Source organism: Ailuropoda melanoleuca, chromosome 13, assembly GCF_002007445.2.
Source record: "Ailuropoda melanoleuca isolate Jingjing chromosome 13, ASM200744v2, whole genome shotgun sequence".
Lineage (NCBI taxonomy): Eukaryota > Metazoa > Chordata > Mammalia > Carnivora > Ursidae > Ailuropoda > Ailuropoda melanoleuca.
Window position 1 is genome coordinate 20,695,049 of NC_048230.1, and position 7,211 is coordinate 20,702,259.

The 7,211-nt window shown below is 40.0% G+C and overlaps 1 protein-coding gene and 1 pseudogene across 2 annotated transcripts in view; one reads left to right on the top strand and one right to left on the bottom strand.

Annotated features, from left to right (window-relative positions):
* The window catches only part of RSAD1 (radical S-adenosyl methionine domain containing 1), a 21,759-nt gene that overhangs the window by 2,006 nt on the left and 12,542 nt on the right, over window positions 1-7,211 (bottom strand). The gene's annotated exons all lie outside the window — the stretch shown is intronic.
* On the top strand, window positions 718-1,616 carry LOC100478883 (annotated as a pseudogene).

A 7,211-nucleotide genomic window follows, 5' to 3' on the forward strand; every position in this document is an offset into this window, starting at 1 on the left:
AATTCACCAGGCTGTCTACAATTTAAAAGACTGATAAGATGGAGTATTGGCGAGGAATTGGAACACCTGGACCTCTCAGGCACTGCTGGTAGATGCATAAATTGGCTCAACCATTTAGGAAAGTTAATTGGCTATACACAATCACCATACAAAATGTAAAAGGATGTTCATACAAGCATTTTCTGTAATAACTCAAACTGGAAATAACCCAAACATCCATCAATAATGGTATGGATAAATAAGTTGTAGTTTAATCATGCAAAGGAATAACATTCATCAGTGGTGGAGATAGAAGTCAGATTAGTTTTGTCTTCTTTGAACTTTATTTAAATGGGAGCATGGCACATGTGTTCTGTATGCCCAGCATCAATAATGTGGAGACACAGTCATGGTGTTGCATAGAGAAATACTACATTTTTTCTCATTCCTGGGAAATGTGTTTTTTTGTGTGTACATTCTATCTGTTCTACATTTCTGTATGTGTGTGCATACATGTATAAAGTATATAAATGTTCTATATGTATGTACATATACAAATATACTAACTCTACATCGTGTGCTATGTTGTATGTATATAATATGCATATAAAAGTAAATGTGTGTGTGGCTCCACAGCTGGGGATGCTCACAGCTGTCAGCATCTGGCCCAGTTTTTTTGGCCCAAGTGCACACGGGTGCATCGAAGCATATACCAATGTGGAATGCTGAGTGTGATTCTCTGAACATTGCAACGCCATCAAGAGCAAAGGTGTGGATGAGGTCATCATTGTCGACACCTGACCCACCACAGAAATAAAGAGAGACAGGATATTGCCTTCACCTACCAGAGAAAGACCAAAAGGGACCTTGCATCACCACTGAAGTCAGCCTTGTCCAACCACCTGGAGACCATAGTTTGGGCTTACTGAAAACATCTGCTCAGTACAATGCTTCTCAACTAAAAGCCTCCATGAGGCAGGAGACTGATGAGGACTCCCTCCCTGAGATCATCTGCTCAAAGACCAACCAGGAGCTTCAGGAAATTAACAGAGTCTGTAAGGCAATGTACAAGACTGATCTGGAGAAGGACATCATTTCTGACATATCTGATGACTTCTGCCAGCTGATGCTTGTCCTCACAAAGGGTAAAAGAGCAGAAGATAGCTCTGTCATTGATTATGAACAGATTGACCAAGATACCCAGGATCTCTATGATGCTGGGGTGACGAGGAAAAGAACTGATGTGCCCAAGCCGATTGGCATCATGACTGAGCAGACTGTGTGTCACCTCCAAAAAGTATTTGGCAGGTATAAGAGCTACAGCCCTTATGACATGCTGAAGAGCATCAAGAAGGAGGTCAAAGGAGACTTGGAAGATGCTTTCCTGAGCCAGTCCAGTGCATTCAGAAAGAGCCCCTCTATTTTGCTGACCGACTGTACAACTCCATGAAAGGCAAAGAGACTTGCTGTAAAGTCCTGATTAGAATCATGGTCTCTTGCAGTGAAGTGAACATGTTAAAAGTTAGGTCTGAATTCAAGAGAGAGTATGACAAGTCCCTGAACTACCATATCCAGCAAGTCTACCAAGGGCGACTACCAGAAAGCACTGCTTATACCTGTCTGGTGGGGATGACTGAGGCGCACGATAGCATGAGCATCCAGGAGGGGTGCTCCTTTGTTTCCAGCTCACAGTTCTAGAAAATAGCTTGTGACTAACAGTTCCCTTGTGCCCTTCCCTGTGAGGACGATGTTTACACTGCCCCCTCCCCATCCTTATTTCGGTTGCCTAAGCAATGCCTGCTTCCCACAACTAGTCTTTTCTTTTAGCCAAAGAAATGAACATCCCAAGGAGTTGGCAATGCATTCTATGATGTGAAACACTTTGCCTCTTGTGTACTGTGTCATAAACAGATGAATAAACTGAATTTTTACTTTACAAGAAAATAAAAGTAAAATGTGCATGCATGTATACATATGTATATTATATATGCAATAAAACGTATACACATATAAGACGTATGTAATAAACATTTATTTTAAAATGCTATTGCATTAATATTCTGAGGTTCACATTAAATAATATACTAGACCAGAAGAGTTATGACTGGCCAGCTAAGAGTTAATAACATAGCATTAAAAGGCAAATGAATCAATGAAATCTGTCTGGGCTTGTTTTCAGGCAAACAATGTAGGGACCAAGGACAGCCTGCCCCAAAATGGGCCACTTTGGCATGAACATTATATTGAGTTAAAAGTAATCAAAACCCAGCAGATGCAGTAAAGCTCTCTTCCGGACCTTCAACTGCCTAAATTTACATTGGTAACGGGAGCCTGTACCAGGAAGAGAGCTATTAACAGAGACATCACTTTACCTAAGAAACTCACCTGCATAATTGGGCAAACTTTGTTTTTTAAAACATCCTTTCACATTCCTGCTAATGGCTTCCTCCCCTTTGTGTCTTCAGAACCTCTCCCTCTCCTTAGCTCATGTGAGTTACATGTTGCCTCATCTTCTTTGGAATTTCATGTCTGTGTGGATTCCCTATATGTATGCTATTGTCTCCTGTTAATCTGTCTCATGTCATTTTGTTCTAAGTCCAACTAGAAGGACCATAGGGCAGGGGAAGGCCTTCCTCCCCAACAACATTTCACTGAATGCTAAAAACCACCATAATTCCCTTTTGTAGTAATGAGAATGATATTCTAATAGACGAACTTCCTTTTGTCCTATTTTCTAACTTTTCAATTCTCTTTTTCACACGTACCATATCCAATTCATCTAATATTTTGCCAACTATACTTTCAAAACATGTCAGGAATATGACTTCTCACTAGGTCCATCACTATAACTCTAGTCCAAGCCATTGACCAAGAGGTTGGAAGAATGTAGGGAAACACAATGGATAGAGCGCTACCCAGGAGATGGCTAACATGAGGCTCAATCCCGTTCCTCAACCTGAAGAGGGAAAGGAAGGAGGCTGTTATAGGATTGAAGAGGGATGCTTGACAAGATTTCGATCTTGACTTAGGAATTCAGCCAGCTGGAGGCAATCACTCTTGGGAAGGAAGACTGAGGAATAAATATCCTGAATTTAGGGGCACCTGGGTAGCGCAGTCATTAAACGTCTGCCTTCGGCTCAGGGCGTGATCCTGGCATTCTGGGATCGAGCCCCGCATTGGACCTCACCGCTGGGAGCCTGCTTCTTCCTCTCCCACTCCCCCTGCTTGTGTTCTCTCTCTCGCTGGCTGTCTCTATCTCTGTCAAATAAATAAATAAATAAATAAAATCTTTAAAAGAAATATATATCCGGAATTTACTCATTTTTTTTCTATCTCAGTTCTTTGTTCATGCTCCCCATTGGCTGAGGCCAAGCTGAGGCCATTTGTCGATAGAGCCTTTTGATGTGATCCATAGAGGGCACACAGGCATCGAATAAGGTAGAAGAGGGTGGAGAGTAAATCTGATGTAGGGAATGTGTCTCTTAGTGGAACCTTTCAATTCCACTGTTGTTTCCTTTTATTCTGTTTTCCACTAAGCGGCCAGAGTGATTTCCCTAAAGCCTAAGGCAGAGCCTGCCATTTTTTTCCTGAAGACCTTTCAATGGTTTCCAGCTTCAACTAGAGCAAAATATAAAGTCCTTCTAATGGGCTAGAAGGTTCTAAGGGACCTGGCCACATCACTCATTCTTTGGCTTTATTTCTCGTCAGTCGCCCTCTCCAACAAGATCCCTCAGTAACATGAGCTCTTTTCTCCTCCTCAAACACATCAGGCTCACTTCCAAACCAGCATATCTGTCACTAATATTCACCTTGGAATCGTCCCCCCTGCCTTGCACATATACGCATGGTTCTTTATTTTCTTCGGTTCTCTGCTCAAATATAAAATTGCTTCTCGACATCACTCTCTAACTCTGCTTTATTATTATTTCTAGAATTTAACTGCATCTGGTGCCTGTTTTTATTTGTTTGCTTGTTCATTATCTTCCCCTCTACTTTGGACTGCAAGTTTTATAAAAGGAAGGATGTATTTTTTCTCTGATCTATCCTTAGGTCCTAGATCAGTGACTCACACATAGTAGGCATGTGTATTAGTGTGAAGAGGTTAACTTCTATAATGAACAACCACAAATAATCACTACAGTAAAATTTATTTCTCACTCATGTCTCAATACAAGTGTAGGTATTTGGAGGATAATTACTAAGGCATCCTGACCGCTAAATGGTAAACAATCCATATAGGTAGACTATGAAAATGGTTCATATCATTGTTCCTAAGAAACTTCTAGCACCTAAATAATAAGGAAGCTTTGAATACCTTCCACCTTATTTTTATTTATTTATTTTTTTAAAAAAGATTTTATTTATTTGACAGAGAGAGACACAGCCAGTGAGAGAGGGAACACAAGCAGGGGGAGTGGGAGAGGAAGAAGCAAGCTCCCAGCGGAGGGGCCTGATGTGGGGCTCGATCCCATAACGCCAGGATCACGCCCTGAGCCGAAGGCAGACGCTTAATGACTGCGCTACCCAGGCGCCACCCCCACCTTATTTTTAAAGGGTCATTACCTTCCCTCGTTCCGGAACACCACCTTAATTAAGGGAGGGAAGAAAGGAGAGAGAGAGAATGGAGAATAAGGTGTTTACGTACAATCTTAGATTAATATATTCATTCTTCCTTCTTCTAATTACCTATGATGACACCAGGGAGTAGAAAAGGAAGTTATTTTCCCTTCTTTCTGAATAAAATAACTATGTCTGAAAACTTTCATTTCTTTGAAATCTCTTTGGAAACCACTGGGTCATTCCTTTTGTCAAGGCGCCTACTTGTATGTGCTACTGAAGGAGCCTCTGGAGTTCATTTTTCATATAAAATATATTCTAATCAGTATGACAGCTAACTGTGAGTCTTACATTTTGATTTCTTTCATTGATCTAGAGGCTTTTCTTTTATTGTCATTTGTCAATCAATACCTATTTCTAGGATTCTTTAAGGGAACTCATTTAATTTTCGTGGCACAAGCAATGCTTCAATGAGAATGATCAATTTTCTGCCACGCATAATAGTACAAATAAGTGGATGTATTTAAAGGAAAAATGTCCTTGAAGGAAAAGAAGAATCAGTACTTTTATCTCTCTGAGTTAAGAAGAGTAATGGTGAAAGGTGTCATAAAGTCTTAAATCAGAAAGTACATATCTAACAAGTACAAATCTAAGGATAAGCGAGGTTACAAGACACAAGACAAAATCCTTGCTCACAAGGAACCACCTTTATAAGCACTTAACTTTATGAAGGGTGACTAGTTTTTAAATAAATGTGCAATGGATCCAAGTTTTGTGTTTTTGAACAGAGCAAGTATGTGGTAGACTCATTCCTGCCATAATCTCTAAGATGACCCTAAGAATTTATTTCTTTTTAGGTCAACTATCTAAAGTGAATGGCTCTGCGAGTCCCTGTCCCCCTACCCACCCATGGTAGCTTTTTCCAGCTCTCTTGTCAAGCAGACTAGTTTTCCTAAACGGTAATATAATGTTCAATTGTCTTACCACAAGTATGATTTAACTGATCAGACTGATTTTTATGTTTGTGATTTTTGTTGTGTGCCTTCAAGATATATATTTGTGTTCTCAAGAAACAAAACCATTATATCTGCATCATATCTGATGTTTTCAAAGCAAGGAAATCTGTGTTTGCTTCAGCAGCACATATACTGAAGATAAAAAGAAAAGAACTCTGGCATTTGTGAGCATTTTACCCAAGCACCTTCATAGATTCCCCAAATGTAAATATCATTGAAGTTGACCATTTCCCAAAGAAAATGTAGCAAGTTGCAGACCCTTAGTGATTTTCCAAACATAACACTAAATGTACAAAATTTTAAAAAGTTTTGTTCCCAGAATAAAAGCTATTATTTATAGCATTTTGGTGATAACATTAAATATACCTCATCTGCAATGGAACTTGGTTGTTATTTTACAAGAGGATTTTTGTGTACGAGAAAGAAGAGATCAGTGTAGTCGTACTAAAGAATGAATGCTAGGCAATTCTCTAACTTTCCACTGCCTAAGAGCTTCCTTCTGACAATGCAGACTTATAGCAGCTTAGAGGGCAGAAAACTGGTGCCCAGCGTCCAGTAAACCCTACCAGCTGGGAAAATTAGTCTAAACATTTCCTGCAATCCTTTGCACCTAAGCTCAAGCTCATGTTTCCCAGAGGAAATGAGCTTGAATGTTTTCTTTTAGCTCAACCTTATACGGTTTTTTAAAAAAATGGTATTACAGCTGAACAGCTAATTTTTCATGTAGCAGGTTTACCTTTTGTGTCTTTGGGAACTTTTCGGAATAGTGAAAAAATGAGGATTGATTTAAATCACTTTCTAAGTAAGATGACCTCTTAAATTGAACAAATTAAGACATCTCTTAATAACAGAGCCGTGAAGAACTTGTCACTGCCATGTGCCATAACACTTCTTATCTCAGACTCATCAAATATTTCTTTGATCCCCGTGTAGCTCATGAGTTCATAAACAACATGCAAATGTTTTCTGAGAGAAACACATCTGTATCCGTGATGGGTTTCTAAGATAGAGATTTTATTGAAGAGCGGTCATAGGAAGCAGGCATTGGGTTCTGTACCAAAGACACTAGGGAACACTACTACAGAGGTCACCTGGAAGCCTGGAGCCAAGGTTCTCAGGAGACTGATGTCCTATGCAACTGTTTACTGAGTTTATCGCATCCTGAGGTCCTAATCTAAAGCTCTGACCATTAGTCCTCCAAAATAGAAATGTACACATATCTCAGTGGCAGTGCTTCAATTCCACCAAAGCACTTAGTTTTTTTCTGGTTCCTTTGAGCAGACTCTTGATCTTGTCTTGTCTTGTCTTTTCCTAATTATCTTCAAGTTGTAGAATCATCCACCAACTTCACTAGGTCAGTTCCACATTCTTCTGCCCCCTCTCCCACTGCATGTGATATTAGAAAACAGAATTCTCCAACATTTCTACTTTGGGACTGAGTCAGGCCCAAACAAAATTGCAAAGTGAGTGAGATTTCTCTCCAAAGCTCTCGAGTCCTGTTGGTCTTGCTGCCTTCCTTGTGGGTAAGAGCCATAAGAGAGGTGGTATCTCACACTGTCTGTATTCTGTGTTCGCAATAGAACCCTACAGGGCTGCTATAGTTACTAGCCCCATTTTGTTTTACCCATTAGGAACCAAGTAGGAAATAGCCCAAGGTAC